We start from the raw sequence: 22,541 nt of genomic DNA, 5'->3' as shown, positions 1-22,541 counted from the left end.
AGGAAGTCAAGCTTTCAGCACATTCTGGCAGGCCCAGGCCTCCACTTAAGGCTACAAAGTTTCAATTATAGAAGATAAATAAATTCCAACAGAAATGGCTGCTGCCACAGAGCAAGCAGAAGGCTTGGCTCTGCTCAAGGCTACAAAGTTTCAATTGAAGAAGATAAATAAATCCCAGATACCAGGGCCTCCACTTGGGTCCCCGGGGGGCGTGGTCAGCCTGCAAACCACCACAGGCCCCTCGCCCAAGCCGCCCCACACCCCAAGGAAACCCCCACCCTGACCTGGGACACCCTTCAGGGCAAACCAGCTGGCCCCCACCCATGCACCAGGCCTCTATCCTCCTATCTAATAAAAGAGTAATATGCAGATTGACCATCGTTCCAACACACAAGATGGCTGTCCCCATGTGGTCAAAGATCCTGCCCCCATGTGGACAGAAGATGGCCACCACAAGATGGCCAGCAGGGGTGGGCAGTTGGGGGTGACCAGGCCGGCAGAGGAGGGAAGTTGGGGGCAAACAGGCTGGCAGGGGAGCAGTTAGACATCAATCAGGCTGGCAGGGGAGTGGTTAGGGGGTGATCAGGCTGGCAAGCAGAAGTGGTTAGGGGCAATCAGGAAGGCAGGCAGGCAAGCAGTTGGGAGCCACAGTCCTGGATTGTGAGAGGGATGTCCTACTGGCCTAAACGGGCAGTCGGACATCCCTTGAAGGGTCCCAGATTGGAGAGGGTGCAGGCTGGGCTGAGGGACACTACCCCCCGTGCACAAATTTCTTGCACTGGGCCTCTAGTCTATATATAATAGAGAAATATGCTAATTAACTGGGACGCCATAACGGGTCGACCGGACAGAAGGAGGTTGCGCGTGCAATGTCAGGGGCAGGGTGGCAGGGGCCTCCGCATGCCTGTGCTGGGGAGGGCCTGATCAGCAGCTGCTGTGGCTGTTTCAATGGTTGGAGAGGGAGGCAGGGTCAGACTGGCAGTGGCTGTGGCTGCTGTGGGGCCCAGGGAGTGAGGCAGGGCCGGACTGGTGATTTGAGGTTGGGCAGTGCCGCACAATTTTGAATCGCGCTCTAGGCTCCTAGTTAATTCATATGCATATATGCATAATCCATATACACAGACAATTGGGTGGTGAAGGGTTGAGTGGTAGGGTGTGGGAGAGGGAAATAGGGGAAAAAAGGGACATATATAATATTTTAAACAATAAAGATTTTTTAGAAATGACCTATTGTTGTAATGATTGAGTTAATAAATGAGAATTAAGTGGCACATATCAGGCACTTAGAACAGTGTCTGGCATATACTTTAGGTTTTGATTTATGCCATTTCTTCTGCCTTAACCTACCATTCTTTATTATCTTCAATTTCTAGTTCTTGAAATTCTACAATGCTTGTAAACCCAGCTCCAATGCTCCCTGAAGCATTCCATGAGCTCCTTGGTTGGAAGTGACCTCTTCCTTATCTCAGAGAATTTTTGTTTGTATAGCTTTTATGACATCTCCACATATTGTCCTGTGTCGTCATCATTTACATGTGACACCATAATGGTACTACTTTAAGAGAAATTGTCTGACACACATGTGCCATTTAGTCCAGTACTCAATTAGTGGGGATTGTATTATTCCTATACTAGAGGCCCGGTGCACGTATTTGCTGGTGGGGTCCCTCGGCCTGGCCTGCACCCTCTCGCAATCCGGGATCCCTCAGGGGATGTTGAGAGCCAGTTTCAGCCCGATCCCCACAGGCCAGGCCGAGAAGATCAGCCCGATCCCCGCAGCCTGGCCGAGGGACCCCACCGGTGCACAAATATGTGCACCGGGCCTCTAGTATGCATATAAGGTCTTTGGTTAATCTCTTCCCACCCTCCCACCTTCCCTCTGATATTCATCAGTCTGTTTCATGTTTCCATGCCTGTGCGTTGACTGTCTGTCCCCTGGTGGTCAGTGCACATCATATCTACCATTTGAACGTGGAATGGTCGAATGGTCAGACCATCACTTAGGCTTTTATATATATAGATGCTTTGCTGTTTAAACCAGTGGCTCAGTCATGGCTAAAACTGGAACCACCTCAGCATTTTGAAAAATTAGTTGATGTCTGGGTCCCACACCTGGAGGTTCTGATGTCATTGGTCTGGGGTGGGGCTTGATCTGGGATAATCCCTCTGAGGGATCACTCCTAAGTTCATCAGTAGAATAGGGAAAATGCCAGAGACACATATTTTTCACAATTCTAAGAAGTCATATCCAAGGCATCAGGCTTTTCTGCACCCAAACATGTACTTTTATTTCCTGGGGTCATTTACAGATAGCAACCATTCTTTGGAGAGATTCTAATGGGCATAATAACAAGCTTCTGGTGGTGGTGTGGGTGAAATTTAGGGAAATTGGTCCCATAAAATATCACCCCTTTTAGGGTGCTGTCTGGTTCTGCCTTGCACATGATCAGCTGTGATTGAACACAGGGTGGTGATTATCAATTTGACTATTTTTTGTTCTATCTTAATTTTATTTAGTTCCCTTGGCCTAGCTAATTTGAACACCTCTATTACAAACATGCATGCACACATGTATACACACATGCCATCTTTTCATCCTTTGTATATAGATTTCAAACCATCGGCCTATTTTCTGGATGGTGATTCTTTGAGTCAGATCTATCAGGCTTTTACATGGTAAGGAGAAGAGGCAATAGCTCTCTACTTGAGAAACAATTTAAGGTTGCATGCCATGAATGCATATTGGGGAGCGTGTTCACCCATTGGATGCTTTGGAAGTGTGGAACATTATGCACTGATTTCCTGTATGTAATTCTCCCAGAAGCAAAGTGACAATACCAGGAATGACAAATCCCATCTATACTTAATGAATTGAAAAGGACTCTCCTTTCCCATCTCTCTTACCCAATAGTCATTGTATGGTGTAGTGCAGAGATGGTGAATATGCTGCCTTTGCTCAGTCTATGCCGTTTGCAGTCATCAATAATCAGTTATGACCCTCTTTCCCAATGGCACTTATTGATGCCTTCTATTAAAGAGTAAATATTCAACCAAGTAAATTTAAAGATCCATTTGGCTTTATTGAACAAATCATGAGTCAGGCAGTATCCCATCTAGTAAATAGAAAGGTGCTCCAATAAGCTGTAAAAAATGGAAGGCTTTATAGGCAGAAATGAAGCAGGATAAGGAGGTTAAAAGAGTGGGTTAGTTAAGCTCTGGCTAGTGTGGCTCAGTTGGTTGAGTATCAACCCATGCATTGAAATGTTGCTGAACCCTGGTGATAATGTGTATGATATTTCTCTCTCACTTCAGTGTTTCTCTCTCTCTCTCTCTCTCTCTCTCTCTCTCTCTCTCTCTCTCTCTTTCTTCCTCTCTTCCTCTCTCTAAAATTCATAAAAACATATATATTTTTTAAAAGAGTGGATTTTTTTTCAGACAAGGTTCTGCTTCTCCAGTATTACCTAGCTCAGTATTTTGTTTCTTGGGTAACCAATAAATTCTTAAATATATTTAATTGGAACTAAACATCATTGAGAGATATCCTCCTGCTTTCCTCATACCTCTCAGAATGATTTGTATACCAGGTTCTTTGGCTGACTGCTGTCACTTTGTCCAGCCATTATCTATAGGAGTTCCTAAGCCTGCCATCCTAGATAGGCTTCTCAATCCAAATGCTCTCTTTGGTCATTCTCAGCCACTTTTAGAACTTCAACTCCTACTTGCCTAATTTGCTATGGCTGCCATAAAACACACATATATCATAATTGGGTGGATTACACAACAGAAATGTGTCTCACATTTCTGAAGCTGAGAAGTCAGAAATCAAGGTATCAACAGTTGGTTCTTTCTGAGGGCAATGAGGAAGAATCTGTTCTATATTTTTCCTAGTTTTAGATGGTTTGCTAGAAAATTTTGGCATTTCTTGGCATTTGCAGCATTTCCACAGTCTCTGCTTTCATCTTCAAATGCATTTCTCCCTGTGTGTGTGTTTATGTCCATACTAGAGGCCTGGTGCATGAATTCGTACATGGGTGGGGTCTGGCGAGCCTGTCCCAATCAGGGCCATCCGAGCCAGCAAGGGAGGAGGGGCCGCGGGAGGTTGGCCAGCCCCTCCCCTGATCTGGGGGGGGTGGTGATCAGGAGTGGGGCCAGCAGGGTGGAAGGGTCGCAGGAGGTTCACCGGCCAGCCCCACCCCATCGGACTGGTTGGCTGGCCACAGAGCATGTCATAGCGACAGGTCATTGTGGTCCTTCCAGTTGTTCCTGTTGCTTGGCTTTTATACATATACTAGAGGCCCAGTGCACGAAATTCGTGCACGGGGGAGAGGGGTGTCCCTCAGCCCAGCCTGCACCCTCTCCAATCTGGGACCCCTCGAGGGATGTCCGACTGCCCGTTTAATCCCAGTGGGATCGGGCCTAAATGCGCAGTCAGACATCCCTCTTACAATCCAGGACTGTGGCTCCCAACTGCTCGCCTGCCTGCCTTCCTGATTGCCCCTAACCACTTCTGCCTGCCTTCCTGATTGCCCCTAACTGCTTCTGCCTGCCAGCCTGATCACCCCAAACCACTCCCCTGCCAGCCTGATTGATGCCTAACTGCTCCCCTGCCAGCCTGTTTTCCCCTAACTGCCCTCTCCTGCAGGCCTGGTCACCCCTAACTGCCCTCTCCTGTAGGCTTGATCGCCCCCAACTGCCCTCCCTTGCAGGTCTGGTCCCTCCCAATTACCCTCCCCTGCTGGCCTGATTGCCCCCAACTGCCCTCCCTTGCTGGCCATCTTGTGGTGGCCATCTTCTGTCCACATGGGGGCAGGATCTTTGACCACATGGGGGCAGCCATCTTGTGTGTTGGAGTGATGGTCAATCTGCATATTACTCTTTTATTAGATAGGATAGAGGTCTGGTGCATGGGTGGGGGCCAGTTGGTTTGCCCTGAAGGGTGTCCCTGATCAGGGTGGGGGTTCCCTTGGGGCGTGGGGCGGCCTGGGTGAGGGGCCTGTGGTGGTTTGCAGGCCGGCCACGCCCCCTGGTGACCCAAGTGGAGGCCCTGGTATCTGGGGTTTATTTATCTTCTACAATTTAAACTTTGTAGGCTGGATCTGAGCCAAGCTTTCTGCTTGTTCTGTGGCTGGCAGCCATTTTTTGCAGATTTATGTATCTTCTATAATTGAAACTTTGTAGCCTTAAGTGGAGGCCTGGGCTGGCCAGGGTGTGCGAAAAGCTTGGCTTCATCACTGGGGGCAATCCTAGCCTCCTGCTCTTTCCAGCTCCGTGGCTGCCGCCATTTCTGTTTGGACTTATGTATCTTCTATCACTGAAACTTTGTAGCCTTGAGTGGAGTCCTAGGCCGGCAAGGGCAGGCGGAAAGCTTGGCTTCCTCCATTGCCGGGGAAACCCAAGCCTCCCTCCTGCTCTCTGTGGCCATAGCCATCTTGGTTGGGTTTATTTGCATATTTGCTCTTGATTGGCTGGTGGGCGTGGCTGGTGGGCATGGCTGGTGGGTGTAGCAGAGTGATGGTTAATTTGCATATTACTCTTTTATTATATAGGATAGATTTCCCCATTTTATAAGGACACTAGTCATGTTGGAATAGGGGCCCACCTTACTCCATTATGACCTAAGTTTTTGGATAATTACATGTACAATGACCCTATTTCCAAGTAAGTGTACATTCTTAGCCACTGGAATTTAGGGCTTCTATGTATGAATTTTGGGGTGACACAATCCAACCTGTGGTACCCATGGCTGACTTTCCCCAAATACAGTGAGTATTACTGTGTCTACTCATATTCAGACATGTGTATCAGCTGCCTGCTGGACTACATGTCACTTGGGCATCTCTACCTCAATCAAGATGCTTTCCCTACTAACACAACTAGTATCTCATCTAATTTTGGCTCTCCTTTCCAAAGTGACAGCAGTCAGCAAGTGATCTATTTCCAAGTGATCTATTGCCAGCTTTACCATTCTTCAAGTCATGTAGCTGTGAAACCTCAGAGTCTTCTCTGACTCCTCCCTTTTTCTTCCCCTTCCTGTGTAATCATTTATCAGGTCTTGCAGATTCTAGTTTTTATGATATCTTAATATGTCTTGCCCTTTTTCTCCTTTGTCCTAATTGAAGGACTTCATTGCTTCTAACCTGATTGGTGCAGTAGCTTTTCAGGTGTTCTCCTTGCCTCCATTTCACCTTCCTCTGTTCCATCATCCCTGACACACAGGAGTCACTGTTTTTAAGCACAATTCTTCCAGTGGCTCCACTCCTTAGAAGCAACTGCTTTCCCATTTCTGAGCTTTTCCTGTGTTGATCCTGCTGTCCATAATACCTTCCCCTTACATTCACCTATTTAGACTTTTAGCTGAAAGGCCATACCTTCCATAAACCCCCTGCATCACATGTGACCTTCTTCCTTTGGGCTGCGTTTATACCTCTCCAGCAGCATGTAATATATTCTACCCTCAGAGCTGTATTACTATATGTTATCCACATCATCCCACTCCCCCATATACACTCATAGAATGTAATTGTGTTAAGGCAAGATCAAATTCTTCCTCATCATGCTATTCTACGTGTCTGTCTCACAGCAGGTGCCCAGTAATATATTGGTTGAATAATTTGAAAAGAAGCTTGCTGCCCTGGTCTTTCTGTGCAGTACTGTATATTGCAGCATAAAAAGCAACCCTCTTTGGTTAAATCTTCAAAATTGGGTCAGTTTACAGACTAGGCATATCAACTGCTTAGCACTCACCAACCTCCTCAGCAAACACATTTAAGCGAGCTGATAGGGAAGCAGGGGAATGGGGGAAGAAGGATTGGATGAGCTCCCTCCCCCAACTAGCAGCAGCTACTCAGTAGTAGTATGGGGGAAGCTCAAGACCAAATATACAGTTCAAAAACCCTTATATAGGGAAAATTTGTGATGACCTTAATGGCAAGGAGGCTTATCAACTGAAAACTACAGTAGCAGAGAGCTCAGAGGAATTCAATGGGGGAACACCTCTCTAACTCACCCCCACTCTAAACTTCATTTGAATCTTCCTTTTACTGTCCTTTGAAATAATGAAAGCTATTTTATATTTTGCTCCTATTTGTCACTTATATACAGAAGTAATCATTTTTACATCTTATATTGTTAAATCTGGAGATGACTCTATTTTGCCTGCTTTTCAGCAGTGGAGTTAAAGATATCAGAAAATAGAACTGACTTATGCAAGGTCACATGGCATGGAGGGCCCAGACTGGAAATCAGAAGCTACCTTTGCTGTCTTTTCTCTTTGCAAGTGTCCAAGGATAGGGTTATGCACCACTGAAAATGGGTATTCCAAAGGACTAGATGGGGAAGGTAGTGAGATATCCTCAGGAAGAATCTGAGGCATAGAAAATCTAATAGCACCACTGCAGCAAATGTCAAGAGAAAAGAATTGCTTTAGCTTAAGAGCATGAACTCCAGAATCTGACAGGCAGGTGAACAAATGACTAAATCCATGTTGCTACATAGTCTTAGGGCCACAGAAAGGAAAGTAATTTTTCAAGTGAATGAATAAGGACTGCAATAGTTTCTCACTTTTCAGGTAGTGAATAAGAGCATGGTCCCCAGATCAGTCTTCCTGTGTTCAAATCCTGATTCCATCACCTATTTACTTCAGTCCAGGAAACATAAGCCTTTCTTTCCTTACCTAGAAAATGGTACCAATTTATTCACAAATAGTTATTGAACACATACTAGCTAAACACTGTTCTAGGTGCTTGGGATACAGCAATGAACACAACAAGCAGAAATCCCTGACCTTGTGGAGCTGATATTCTAGTAAGGGGGATAGTTACATGCAGTAGTCATCACCTCCTAAGATTCCAGGGAGGAGTAAATAAAAGAATGAAAAGTTCTTGGCACAGAACTAGTGCCTAATGAATGTTTAAGGTTAAACTATAGCTTGGCAAAAGGGGGAAAGTGGGTGTGTCAGAGCAGTGAAAAGGGTGCATGCCTGACCTTCCATTTTGCTCCAGCTTTATTCAAATGGGATAGATGCTGTTCTGACAGATATCCAAGATTAGAGGAAGGTGGAGAAAGTGACATTTGAGTTTGGTCTTAAAAATGAGTGGGAGAAGAAAGAGCTGGAAAGGCCATCATAGGCCAGACCAAGGTCTTTGGGTTTTGGTACAAACTGTGAAAACATTGACAGTTTAGGAGTAAAAAGGACCACAGAATGGGGAAATTTTGACTGGGTAAAGGGTAAGAGAAGGTCTTTGTCTTAAGTTCTTTGAGACTGAAGGTCTGCAACAGAGGTTCAGTTCTATGATGTGATGTGTGTAATGTATGTTATGTGGTGTGTGTGTGTGTGTGTGTGCGCGCGCTCGCGTGCGTGCGCGCAAATTAACCAGAATTTCAGTAATCTCTCTGAGGGTAGAAAGCCAGTGTTAATCTTTGACAAATTATATGAAAGTCCCTATGATTATTATGAGCTGGAGTTTTCACAGAGGTCTTCTGTGAAAACACAGACTATGGTGAAGGCAACAAAATACAGAGGCAGGAGAGATCCAGGCACCCGGGAGGGCAACAAATGCTTATCAAGGTGATTCAGTAGCATATGTTTGTTCATTATCTCCTAACTCCCTTCTCTCTGGTTCCACAGCACCTGTTTCCCTACTGAAAGTCAGCAAGAGTCCTGACCAGGTCTCCCAGACCTTGTTCCAGTGGGACAGAGAATCAGGCATGGTTTCCAGCCCTTTTACCACTCTATAGGTCTAGTAAAAGGAGAGTTTATTTGGGATTCCCCCAGCCTGGGATTATCATTTCTTGCTGTACTACTGATAGGGCTCCCATATGACTGCCATTTTTCCTTCCCTTGGCACAATTACTGGTTTTCTCCTTATCATTTGCTTTCTGTGAAATTTAGCAGTAAGGAGTATGTGGGCTCTGGAAACAAACTGCTTTGTGTTTGAAGCCTGTACCTATTACTTTCAAGCAGTGTGATCTTGGACAATACAGTTAATCTCTCTGGGCCTCAGTATCTTTGTCTGTAAATGAGAGATGACAAAAACACCTACCTTACTGGATTGTTATGATGATTCGGTAACTTCCTCCAGATAAAGCTACTAGAATTGTGTCTGATCATAGGAAGTGCTGTATACATTATAAATTAAGATTTTGCTCTAGTCACTATCCTTTTGGGGCCCCTGTTTCCTCATGTGTGCAATATAATAATGTGTACCCTGTATGGCTCCTGAAATGAGGAACTGAATGGATGGTAAAGCATTTTACTAAGGGAGTCATGCAAGATGTAGTGTATGGGGGGTGGATTATAGTATGTAGGAATGTTTCAACTGAGTTTTGGCTATAGCTAAAATACAAATTGTAGAAATTAAAGTGTGGATATGATTGGTGACCTTTATGTGTAATTTAGATAGCTGAGATTACTTGTGGAGGGTAGCACTAACCTATATTTTGGTTGATATTAGTAGGGGGGGGGGCTGTCTCTTTCTCACATACCTTTAATTTCCTTGACAGTGAAGTATTTCACAGTTCCATATTGGTGTTGACAACTTTGTAGTTACATGTAGTTAGGTTATAGCTGATTATTAAGGTCACAGCTAATTTTATTCAGTCAGTCTTTTAAAAGGAATCATAGATAATCTAATAATTTAAAAACTTTTAAAAAGCTAACATTGTGATAATTAACCTTTACTCTTATGTTGGAATTTCAAGATTTATTAGACAAAGAAATCCCACTATTATAAACATTCAAAAAATAAGTGCCAGAAATATAGAAATAAAAAACTTCATGCTTTATAACATTTGGACATCATGATGAAATCTGGACACTTTTCATACATTTTTATGAAAATGAGGTAAATTGACAACACAGATTTCTCTGGATATTTATAAGTATACAAATGTCATCACCACTTGTGAGCATACTATCAGCCTAACTTCCCATATTTTACACCTGAATTTATATCACTTACAATAAATTTAAAACTAGAATGTCATTTCCTTTTTTTATGTTTTTCAAAAATTGATTTTAGAGAAAGCAGAAGGGAAAGGGAGATAGGAGAAAAATAAAGCATTGATTGGCTGCCTCCCACATGCACCCTTATCAAATCCTCAACATGGGTATTTGCTCTGACTGGGAATTGAACTGGTGACCTTTCAGTACACAGATGACACTCAACCAACCCACACTGGGCCAGGGCAGAATGGCATTTTACATTAAGAAATCAATGCAGTGTATAAATAGTGTTTGGTTGAGTTGTACATTTGAAACCTGTATGGTTTTGTGGCTGTTTGGTAAATCCTCCACTCACTAGAAATTCAGTAAGCCATAAAATTGCTTAATTATTCTTATGTATTGAATTAGTTGATTTTCAGTTGACTTTTATCTATGCTTAAATCAAAATAAAGGTAAAAGTCTTCATATATAAAGTATGTAAAAATACTTATGTACACATGAATGGCATATATTTAAAGAGCATCTATATATATAAAAGTCTAAGCAACCATCTGACCATCTGGCCGGCTGACTGTTCAACCAGTAGCTATGATACGCACTGACCATCAAGGGGCAGATGCTCAAAACACAGTCATGGAAACATGGAACAGACTGATGAGTCTCAGAGGGAAGTGGGGAAGGGCAGGAAGGGATTAACCAAAGATCTTATATGCATACTAGAGGCCCAGTGCATGGATTCATGCACCAGTGAGGTCCTTCAGCCTGGCCTGTGGGGATTGGGCCAAAACCAGCAGTCCAGTATTCCCTGAGGGATCCCAGATTGCTAGAGGGTGCAGGCCAGGCCGAGGGTCCCACCAGCCATGCACCAGACCTCTAGTATTTTTTAAAGCTAATAAATTATATGGTTTTTATTTGGTTTAGATGGCACATTTTCATTCTGCAACACAGAAGACTTTGTGTATCCTCATGTCATGGGTACCCAACAATACCCATCTAGTTTTACGTGAGACTTTTCCAAACATTATTTGTTGGTTTTTTTCTTGAGGAACTACTAGAGCTTCAAGAATCCCCATTTTCTTCAAATTTCACTAACTGAGGATAAATAAAACATAAATGACAAATGATATATAACCCATAGTTCTTAGTCTTGGAAATGGTAAGGACGGGGTAGATGAGGAGGAACATTTAAAATAAACAAATATATAGATGAGCTAATATGCATAAATTATTTAGAAGAGTACTTGACCCATAGTAAATGGGCAACTTTTAAATCAGAAAGAACACACATCTGTATTTCTATTACTTTGGGAGTTAAGAAATGAGCCCATTAGGCATTAGCTTTTCTCTGTTGTCCTATCCACTTCCAACATGATTTGAGGAGGATGTGAAAACAATAGTTCTTTGCCTCAGTATGGGATGATCATTGGCAAAGCTAAGCTTGATGCTGCCTAAGCTTTACAACAAGCCCCAAGTACTGTGATGAGGATCCTACGTCTGGAGAAGACATAATAGGGTCCAGCTGCAGCAATGGGCTAGGTGATTTTAATAATGAAAGCCAACACTGATTGTCGTGTTACTCCCTTCCAGATGCCATCCTAAAAACTTTACATGAATTAATTTTCTCGACAGCCTTAGGGGATAAGTACTAGTATTATCATCATCCCTGTGATACAGAGATGATGCTGGTGTACAAAAAAGGTGGAATCACTTGCTGTAAGCCACACAGTTGGCAAATAGCAGATCTGAAATTTGAACCCAGGTAGTTTGATTATGAAATGCATGTTTGTATCCACTACAGTACATGCTTTCAGAGTCTTTTCAGGTTTGTGTGGGGTAATATTGTTTAATGACAGTGAAACCAGCCTGAAAAGCCCTCTCACTGGCCAAGTAGTAACAAGTAAAAAACAAAATGAAACAAAAACATACATAAAAACAAAGAATGACAGCTAACTAAAATGAACTGAGTCCATAAAATATTGAATCCATGAGCATTCTAAAAACAGCAAATAAAATTACTGACACAGTGGAATTGGGCAGATATGCCTCAGACAGGAACAAACATTTATTGAATTCAATGCTTATTGAGTTTATTAGCCCATTTACTAAATAATTTATGCATATTAGCTCATTTAATCCTCACAGTTGCCATATTGTTACCAGAAAGGGGACCTGGCCCTTGGTGGGCCTGCTTAGGGCCAGTTGGTAGTGTGTGGGTTCTTGATTTCGTGCAGAGAAATTTTCACATGAGTCCAGGTGACTATGAGGAATTTTTTTTATAGCTGGGACAGTAATGTCCAGCTGGTGTTGCTCAGTGGTTGAGCATTGACCTATGAACCAGGAGGTCACAGTTTGATTCCTGGTTATGACACATGCCCGGGCTGTGGGTTTGATCTCCAGTATGGATCATGCAGGAGGCAGCTGATCAATGATTCTTTATCATCATTGATGTTTCTATCTCTCTCTCCCTTCCTCTCTAAAATCAATATATATATATAAAGCTGGGGACAATAAAACAAGAAAGTGTTAGTATAGAAGAAACAACAAGAGAGTCTAGGCTGGGAAATCAGATAAAAAGTGTCCTTGGGAACAGGTTCAGAGGTTAGCCTGGAACATGGTGCCACTGCCCATTGCTCCCTGATTGCAAGTCTCTTGGTGTCCATTTGAGTTTAGGAGATGGATGCAAGTGGGAGAAGAAGAGAGGAAATGGCAGGGGCCACTCCTTGTGGGCTGGGTCCTTAGTCTTGAGGCTTTTATCTTTCTTGCAGGCTGAAATCTTAGGGGGTGTGTATCTGGGGTGGGTTTTAGCAGAATATTCATTAGTTTTTTATGTGTGCTCCTTCAGGTTCCTGGTCTTCACTGATTGGTCAATGTCAGGGCAGGGGGTTGTTATTTATTATAGCTGGTCCTGGTGTCACCCACCTGCTTTTGCTGCTTTACTGAGGCCTAGATGTTATCTCTAGGGAGGTGACCTTCTGTATCTGCTATAAATTACTTTGCCAGTTTGTTCAGCGATCTGTCTCAGTTTCCCTATTCCGCTTGTCCTGACTATTGACCAGTCTCAATATGAGGTAGATAAAATTATCATCCCCATTTTACATGTGAGATAAATTAGGCATAAGGAGCTTGTTTATTATATCAAGGTACTCAGGCTAGTAAGTGGTAGAGTGAGGATTTACCACCCAGGTAGTCTGGCTCCAGAGTCCATTGTGCTCATCCCTCATACAATACTGCCTAAATTCATTCACTTACATTTTTTTCTAAGACTAAAGCCTAGGTAGATAGGTATAATAATTAACATCGAGTGCTGACTTTATGTCAAGCACTGTAACAAGATCCATTACAAATAAATAATGTATTTAATCTACAGGATTATTGAATTCTGAGAATCAGGACTATTTTTTTAAAACCCCATTTGACAAGAGAAAACAGAATTAGAAAGAATTATATGAGCTACAACTACAAACAAAACACCTAGAACTGTCCCTGGTGCATAAGGAGTGTCAAGAGTGGGGATCCAACGTCATAAAACTAGTAAGTGTTGGAGTTGCCATTTGAATTTATGTATTTCTCCCACCTAAGCCTATGGCAACAATACCTTCTCATTGTATTTATCATTACAGTCCCTCTAGATCTGCTCTCCGACTTCAGTGAAAGTGATATTTTTGAACTGTAGATCTAAGCAAATGCCTTTAATGGCTTACCTTTGTTTTTTTGTAGCTGTTGGGGAAGAAGGAGTGGTAGGTAAAAGACTACAGAGAGGTAGGCAGGTAGCAGATCTTGTAGGCCCTTAGAGGCCATGGTAAGGAGTTTGGATTTTGTTCTGTGATGGGAAGCCACTAGAGGGGTTTGCACTGGACAGTGGCATGCTTGAAATAGCTCTCTGGTTTAGGGTAGGAGAATGTTCTGTAGGGCTCAAGGGTGTTGGGTGCCCAGTGAGAAAACTGCTGCAGTATTGAGGTAGGAAAGGGTGTTGGTTTAAGTTTAAAAGTAAAACTGAACTGCTTTGGTGAAGGTCTGAATAGGGGTGTGAGGGAAAGTGAAAATCAAGAATTTACTGCTAGGTTTTTTTAGCTTATCACAGTGAAGGGTAGCACTGCTGGTTCAAGAAATGGGAAATATGGGGCAGGGTAGGGGAATAAATGAAAATTGAGAGTTTTTTGCTGGGTCATGATTGCGTTGCCTATAAGAGAAAGAAGCTGTGGGAATTCAGAGTAGGAGGAAAACATTTCCTGATGAGATCAGGAGAGACTTTCTGAGGAAGGTGACATCTATGCTATGCTGGATTTGAAAGAAGAGATAAGAATGGGTATATGGATATAGTGAAGGGAGGGAATGTGCCTGGAGGTTAGGACAGTGCTTCTAAAATTTTGGAATTTTTGCCTTTTATTGGCAGCATTTTACTTACTATCTTCCCTTAAAGTAACTCGCTTTTGAAAAGTTTGAAAACTAAAACTAAAAAAAAAAAAAAAAAAAGAGCTTTATCTTGGGGCTATAAGTTGTTTTTAGTTTTCTGTTTCTAGATGCACATCCTATATAATAAAAGGCTAATATGCAAATAGACTGAACGGAGGAACAACTGGAACAACCAAACAAGCAGTCGCTATGATGTGTGCTGACCACCAGGGGGCGTGCACAGAACATGGTAGGCGTCGGCCACAGCAGGATGGTGGAGCAGGTGAGTGGTGGCGCCAGACCAAGTCGGGGCACTGGTTGCTGTCATCGGGGCGAGCCCCTGGTGGTTACTGAAAATTCTTCTGCTCTCACCCACTCACACCCACTGCCAGCAACTGCCCCACTCACACCCACAGCTGGCGCTAGAGCCACCTCTCGCACCTGTTGCCAGTGCCCAGCACTAGTCCCAATCACTCAGCGCCATCAGCGGGTGCAAGTGGTGGTTGCTGGCCCTGATTGCCCTGAGGGCTTCTCAACCTCCCCCTGATTCTGAGGGGTGATCAGGGCAGCAGCCGCCACTCACACCAGCTGACAGCGCTGGCCCCACTAGCACCCACTGCTAGCACCGGCCCGAATAGCTCTGCGCCATCAGCGTCAGTGTGTGGGAGTGGCAGCGGTGGGAGCAGGGTTGCCAGCAGACAGGGGACTGGGGGCTGCTGTGGGAGGGTCCAGGCAGGGAAAGGGAGGATGGGCTGAGACCCACCCCTGTGCCTACCACAGCTTCATGGCCCACAGTTCCTCTTAAGGTGCACAAATTTGTGCACTGGGTCCCTAGTCTATACTAATAAAAGGATAATATGTTAATTAGACCAGGAGACCTTCCAGACAAAGCCATGGTGGTGGGGCCGAGCCAGAGGTGGTTAGGGGCGATCAGGCTGGCAGGGGAGGGCAGTTGGGGGCAAGCAGGCCAGCAGGGAGGGGCATTTGGGGGCAAGCAGGCTGGCAGGGGGGGCAGTTGGGGCAAGCAGGCCGGCGGGGGGAGCAGTAGGGGTTGATCAGGCTGGCAGGCAGAGTGGTTAAGGGCAATCAGGCAGGCAAGCAAGTGAGTGGTTAGGAGCCAGCAGTCCTGGATTGTGAGAGGGTTGTCCACAGGGATTGGGCCTATCCCGGCAGTCAGACATCCCCTGAGGGGCCCCAGATTGGAGAGGGTGCAGGCCAGGCTGAAGGACAACCTCCCTCCCCCCTCGTGCATGAATTTCATGCACCAGGTCACTAGTTTGAAATAAGCATGTATCAAAGATTTTGTTGATTTAATAATAGCTAGCATTTGTTGAGTACTTACTAGGTGCTAGGAGCATTTCTAAGTGCTGCAAATTAATAATTTCATTTGGATCTGACACTAACTGCTCATAAATCCCATTCTAAGTGCTTTACATGTACTAACTCACTTAATCCTTATAACAAAGTTATGCTATAGGGGCTTGTCTTTCCTATTTAACAGATGGGGAGGCCATAGGCCAGAGGGGTTAGGCAGCTTGCCCAGCTTTGCAAAAATAATGAATAGCAGGACTTTGAGCTCAGGTACATATTCTGAACCATTACCTATTGGTGCTCATCCTTACCTGCATATGGGGAACACCTGGGAAGTTTTATATATATATATATATATATATATATATATATATATATATATATATATATATATATTTTCATGTTTAGGTCTCACCCAGACCAATAAAATCAGAATTTCTGTGGTGGGGCTCTAGCATCTTTATCTTCCAGCATCTTTATCTTCTCAAGGCTTCTGGGGAATTTTCATATACTCTCACAGTGCCATGGGTGGGAACATCTGCCCTATGCAATAATGCTTCCCAGCATATATTAGCCCCTTAACTAAATAATCTGGATAACATGAGTTTAGGACATTGAGGCAGATAGAAGTGCTCAGGCAATGGCCTGAAGATGTTTATTAGCAACTCAAAGAAATGCTTGTGGCTACTGTTAAATTTACAAATGTCCAAGAGTTCATGCATCTGGTGGGGAAGCAGCAGCTCACACTGGGGGTGTCTTCTCTAAAAGGTCAGGGAGACCTTCAAGATGAGCTTGGATCACCTGGTCCCCAATTAATATGCCATCTTTCCTCCAAATTAAATTTGCTGGCAGAGAATTAACTTCCAGTTGCTGAAGTGTATTGGGGCCTGAAAGGGGCATGGAAACTGAGCAACCAATTGCATGGCTTAGCAACCAGTCTCCATACTTTAGTTACAGCAGTGTGGGAGTCTGTCTGCAAAATTGTTACTGCTGGATCTGGGAAGACAAGTCACAAGCTAGCCACACAGCCAGTTGCAGGTACAAAGTAAGGGGAAAGCACACTGCCACTTACTCACTGGTTACTTACTTATTTCTGGACCTCAGCTTCCCTAACTGTTGTTAACATAAGAAACATTCAAACCTGTAAAACATTTTTGTGAGTTTGAGCCAAACTGTTGACAATTTCCAAGAAGCAGAATCTCAACGTATTGAGATAATACTCCAACGAATGGTGGTTTTTCACCTTGTTTTATACATTACAATCAAAAGAGGAGATATAAGTGGGTTACATGAACTCCATTAGTGATAGATTAGGGAGGCAGGAGAAAACAAAATGGGGAAACTTCTGGGATTGATAAAAAGTAAAATTATAGACACATATTTCTTTTTTCTTAGGTGGGTGCAGGATAGGTGACAATCAACAGTTAACAGCTAACAGTGATAATGAGGGAATATGTAGTCTGCACCCTGGTGCCATTTGTTGTGCCTGAGGGGTTTGGAAAAAGGGAAGTTAAAAGTTACCCTGACATTCCACAGGTATGTTATCTTAGATGCAAAAAGACAATAGGCTCAATAAAGATCAAAGTTGATCTTCCTCAGGGAAGATACTGGCCTAGGACATGACTACCCACTATAAACTGCTTTTTTAATTAAAAGGTTTTAATTTCAGAACATCCTTTGTGGTTACTTTAGGTCTCTGAGTTTACAAGGCAGCCATGCAGGCCTTACCTGAGTTAGCCAGGTTAGTATGTGGCCCCTTTTCATCCATACTGTAAAATAGGGATAGTTTTAATGGATCAAATGAAAAATGTCTTCACTTTTTCAGCAAGTACAACCTTGGATTGAGTGTTTTTCATTTTTTTTATTTTTCACTTATAGAGCACTTGCCATGTGTATTTGTTTCCTATTTCTGTTGAACAAATTACCACACACTCGAAAAGGGTATCACTAGCTAAAATTAAGTTGTCATAAGACTGCATTCTTTTATGGAGGCTTTTGGGGAGAATCTGTTTTCTTCTTTTTCCAGCTTCCACAGGCTACCAGCATTTTTCAATTCATAGCTATCTTCTATCTTCAAAGCCAGCAATGACTGGTCAAGTCTTTCTCACATCACATCACATCACATCACATCACATCACATCACATCACTCTGATACCAAATCTTCTGCCTTCCTCATGTATATTTAAGCACCTTTGTGATAACATTGAGTCCACTGGATAACCCAGGATAATTTCAATATTTTAAAGTAATTGATTAGTAACCGTAATTCCATCTGCTGCCTTAATTTTCCTTTGCTCTATAACCTAAGTCATTCACAGGATCCAATATTTACAAAAGTAGACATCTTTGGGGAACCATTACTCTGCTTACCACATCATGTGTTAGGCACAATTCTAAGTGTTGTACATGTATTGACCTCATAAAATCCTCACAATAACCCCTATGAAGAAGAAAGTATTACTATTTCCATTTTATAGACAAGGAGACTAAAGCATGCAGAGGTTAGGCAGGTTGCCCAAGGTCCCACAGCTAAGAAGTGGTAGAGTTAGAATTTGAGCCCAGGCAAATTCTAACTTCAGAGTTTAACTTCAGAGTTTATATTCTTGCCCACCCAACTATGCTGCAGATGTCCCAACCAGATTGGGATGGAGTCTTATTTAACTGTATACACCCAGTACCAGATTCACATGTTTATCACACTGAATTCAGTAAGTAGGCATTTATTTAAAGAACAGGTATGTACACTTGATTACAGGCAGAAAGCTATAAAGAATAATTTATGAATTAGAAATAAATTTCTGGGGCAGGGAAAGGGACCAAGAGAGAGATTTTTTAAATCTTTATTGTTGAAAGTATTACAGAAGTCCCCCTTTTTCCCCCATTGACTTCTTCCCCTCATCAGGCCCTCACCAGCCCATTGTATGTGTCTATGGGTTATGTATATAAGCAAACAAGTTCATTGGTTGGTCTCTTCCAACCCACCCTCCCCTGCCTTACCTTTGAGGTTTGACAGTCTGTTCATGCTTCTTTGTCTCTGGGTCTATTTTTGTTCATCAGTTTATTTTGTTCATTAGATTCCACATATGAATGAAATCATATGATACTTACCTTCCTCTGACTGGCTTATTTTGCTTAGCATAATACTCTCCAGGTTCATCCATGCTGTTGCAAATGTAAGAGTTCTTTCTTTTTTATTGCTGCATAGTATTCCATTGTGTAAATGTACCACAGGTTTTTTTTTTATCCACTCATCTGATGAGGGGCACAGAGGGTGTTTTCAAATCTTAGCTATTGTAAATTGCTCTGCTATGAACATAGGGATGCATACATCCTTTCTGATGAGTATTTCGGGTTTCTTAGGATATATTCCTAGAAGTGGGATCGCTGGGTCAAGTGGGAGTTCCATTTTTAGTTTTTTGAGGAAACTCCATACTGTTTTCCATAATGGCTGCATCAGTCTGCATTCCTACCAGCAGTGTATGAGGGTTCCTTTTTCTCCGCATCCTCACCAGCACTTGTCATTTGTTGAGTTGTGGATGATAGCCATTCTGACAGGTATGAGGTGATATCTCATTGTCGTTTTGATTTGCATCTCTGGGATGATTAGTGACTGAGCATTTTTTCATAGATCTCTTGGCTTTCTGTATGTCCACTTTGGATAGTGTCTATTTAGGTCCTGTGCCCATTCTTTGATTGGACTTTTTGTCTTCTTTTTGTTAAGTTGTATGAGTTTCCTATAAATGTTGGAGATTAACCCCTTATCAGATGTATCATTGGCAAATACATTCTTTTTCTTGGGTATTTTACAAATACAGGGTAAGCTATAAGGGTTATACCTAACTATATGGTTCCCCCACTATTTATCTTTAGCACCCCAAGGACAAAAACTTTTACATTTGTTTTATCTATTAGTTGTTACAGGATTGAGATATAACAGTGACTTAAATAAAGGCAGACTTTTTTTTTAACATTCATTTTTTCAATCATGTGAAAAAGATGTAGAAGTAGGCTGTTCAGGGCTGGTATGTAATTTGCATCCTTAGCATGTGATTTGCATCCTCAAGGTCACAAGGTGTCTACTAGAACTCCAGCTGTCACATCCATATTATAAACTTGGGAAGGACAAAATGGTACCTGCTATCATTTTAAGGAGCTTTCCCAGAAGCTCCACCTAAGAGCTTCAAGAAAGCTCTTATTTGCCACTTAGCAAAGGAGGCTAAGGCACCTTCATACTCAAGAAGAAGGGCTTTTGATAGATAACTAGTAGTCTCTCTATGACAACTATTAGAGTGAGAAACAAGCCTCTTACTATAGTCTGCTTCCTCAGCCTATGTTTCTCTTAGGAATCCTGAGAAAGGAGCTTCTATTCCCCCCCGCCTTTTTTTGGAGACTGTAGCAAGGTTTAGTGTGGGGGATATCAATCACTAATGCTTATAGGGGCTCATTTGGTAAGTTACATGAGAGATATTGCAGGTTGAATGTATTTGTTGATAGTGAGGAGCATGGCAAACTGGAGATCACATTCCTTTTTAAAAGGAGGCAGCTAGTACTCAGTTCCACTGGATTTTGACTATATGTAAAAGTGGGCTTGTTTTGCTAGATCTTCTGATTTTGTTCAATGGAATTTGTAAATCTAGATTATCTTGTGCAATATCTTGTTTTTAAATATTGGATTAACTTTAAAAAAATATGATGTAACCTAAACATAGAATCCAACCCCAGCACACTAGTTTTCAACCACTGGTGTAATGGAAAGAGCACTGCATTTGGAGAACAGAATTCTAGGCCCAGATGTGTTGTATGATCATGTGTATCTTCCTGTCTCTGGACTTCAAATTCCCAATCTTTAATCAGAAGGTGTTTGACTATAGAATTTCTATGGAATCTTTGATCTCTGATGCTCTCTATATTTTTCCTTATATGTAATTAGAGGTCTGGTACACCAATTCATGCATGGGTGGGGTCTGTCCAGACTGCCCCTATAGGGGCCAGGGCTGGCTGCAGGGAGGGACTTGGGGTGGTTGGCCAGCGGCCCTGCCCCCAGATTGAGCTCCTGATTGAGGGGACAATTTGTATATTAGCCTTTTATTATATATGTTAGCCAACTGAAATGTTACTTTCTTTAAAGCTTTTTAGATATTTGTTTAAATTTTACTTTTTAAGAAACATAACTTATCATATATTGATTTGCTACCTCTGGACTTGTCATCTGGGAAAAATATCTAGTCCCTTATTTACCATTTGTTGTCAAGACTTTCTTAGCTATAACCTACTTGCTTTGTTGCAGAAGACCATAGAAAACCAAAGACGCTTCTAAGAAAAAGGAGGGACACTGTTTAATACACCAGCGGACTCAGGGAACAGCCTTCCAAATCTGAGTGAAGGAACACGCATCGGGCTTTCCTTTATATCTCCCTCCCTGTGGTCTTTGTCCCACAAATATGGATTATGCTTCCAGTCCTTTTCGCGGGCCTTGCAAGAAAGCCCCCGGGTGTTGGGGATCTCCAGGCCATATCTGATGGTCTGGCCTGGCACCAGCGTTAATAACCCTCCCTCTGGGGCGGTGCACTATCCACAGCCCCATGGCCTCTGTAACTGGTTCTGCAAGACCAGTATCTGGGAAGGAGGCAGTGACTTAATTATAGGTTACACTGAGCTTGCTGGCATGGGTTCAGATCACTAGCCTCCAAATATCAGGGTTACATTGGAATTAGCCCTTTTTAGCCTTCTCAGCTTCATCCAATTCACTTAGAAATTTTAAGGCCACTGAATGCATATATTGAACTTAATGTTTTTGTTAATCCTCACCTGAGGATATTTTTTCCATTGATTTTTAGAGAGTAGAAGGGATGGAGGGGAAGACAGAGAGAGAGAGAGAGAGAGAGAGAGAGAGAGAGATATCAACGTGAGAGAGACACATCAATTTGTTGCCTCCTGCTTGCACCCCAACTGGGACTAAGATGGAATCTGCAACCCAGGTACATTCCCTTGACCTGGAATCAAACCCTCCACCTTCAGTGCATGGGCTGACACTCTAACCACTCTACAACACTGGCCAGGTTGAACTTATTTTTTTTTTAAATGTGTGACATCCACTAAAATGATTGGTATTGTTGTCTAGTTCGATTATTTTTTATAACATTTCAGCAACGGTCAAAGAGAGGATGGGAGTGGGGCTTAAAATTAGTCAAATCTAGGAGGAATTCCTCTGGAGATAGTGCAAGAAACAAAGAGCTGATGGCAGAAGGAATAAAAAGTTAATAAAAAACTGCTACTTTTTGAGCAACTACAGGTGCTTTATATAAGTCATAATTCGATATACCCCCCCCTAACCAAAATGAGGCATTATCTTTACCATTTATAGTGTGGGGCAAGGGCTGGTAAACTTTTTCTATAAAGGGTGAGATAGAAAACATTTTAGACTGTGCCCCACAATAGGTCCCAGTTACATATTTTTCTTTATTTTTTTTAAACAACCCATTAGAAATGTACAAGATGTACAAAAATTGGTCATGGGCAGGATTTGCCCCATACCTGCTTGTGCCTGGTGTAAAAGGTTAAAAGCATTTACACTGGAGATAGCAGAGTTAAAATCAAGCGTCCTCAAACTACGGCCCGTGGGCCACATGAGGCCCGCCAAGGACATTTATCCAGCCAATGGGGTGCCGCTGCCTGTCCTGCTTAGCAGCTGACTCATCCCGGGCCCGCAGTGCACATAGGAATTTGTTCATAGATTGTTTTTTTTAAACTATAGTCAGGCCCTCCAACGGTCTGAGGGACAGTGAACTGGCCCCCTGTTTAAAAAGTTTGAGGACCCCTGGTTAAAATACTGGCTCCACTTATCACTAACTGCACAACTGAACAAGTCACTTAGCCTCTCCCTACCTCATTTTC

The sequence above is a fragment of the Plecotus auritus genome, assembly GCF_963455305.1.
Source record: "Plecotus auritus genome assembly, chromosome: X".
Classification (NCBI taxonomy): Eukaryota; Metazoa; Chordata; class Mammalia; order Chiroptera; family Vespertilionidae; genus Plecotus; species Plecotus auritus.
This window is presented reverse-complemented; position numbering follows the sequence as displayed.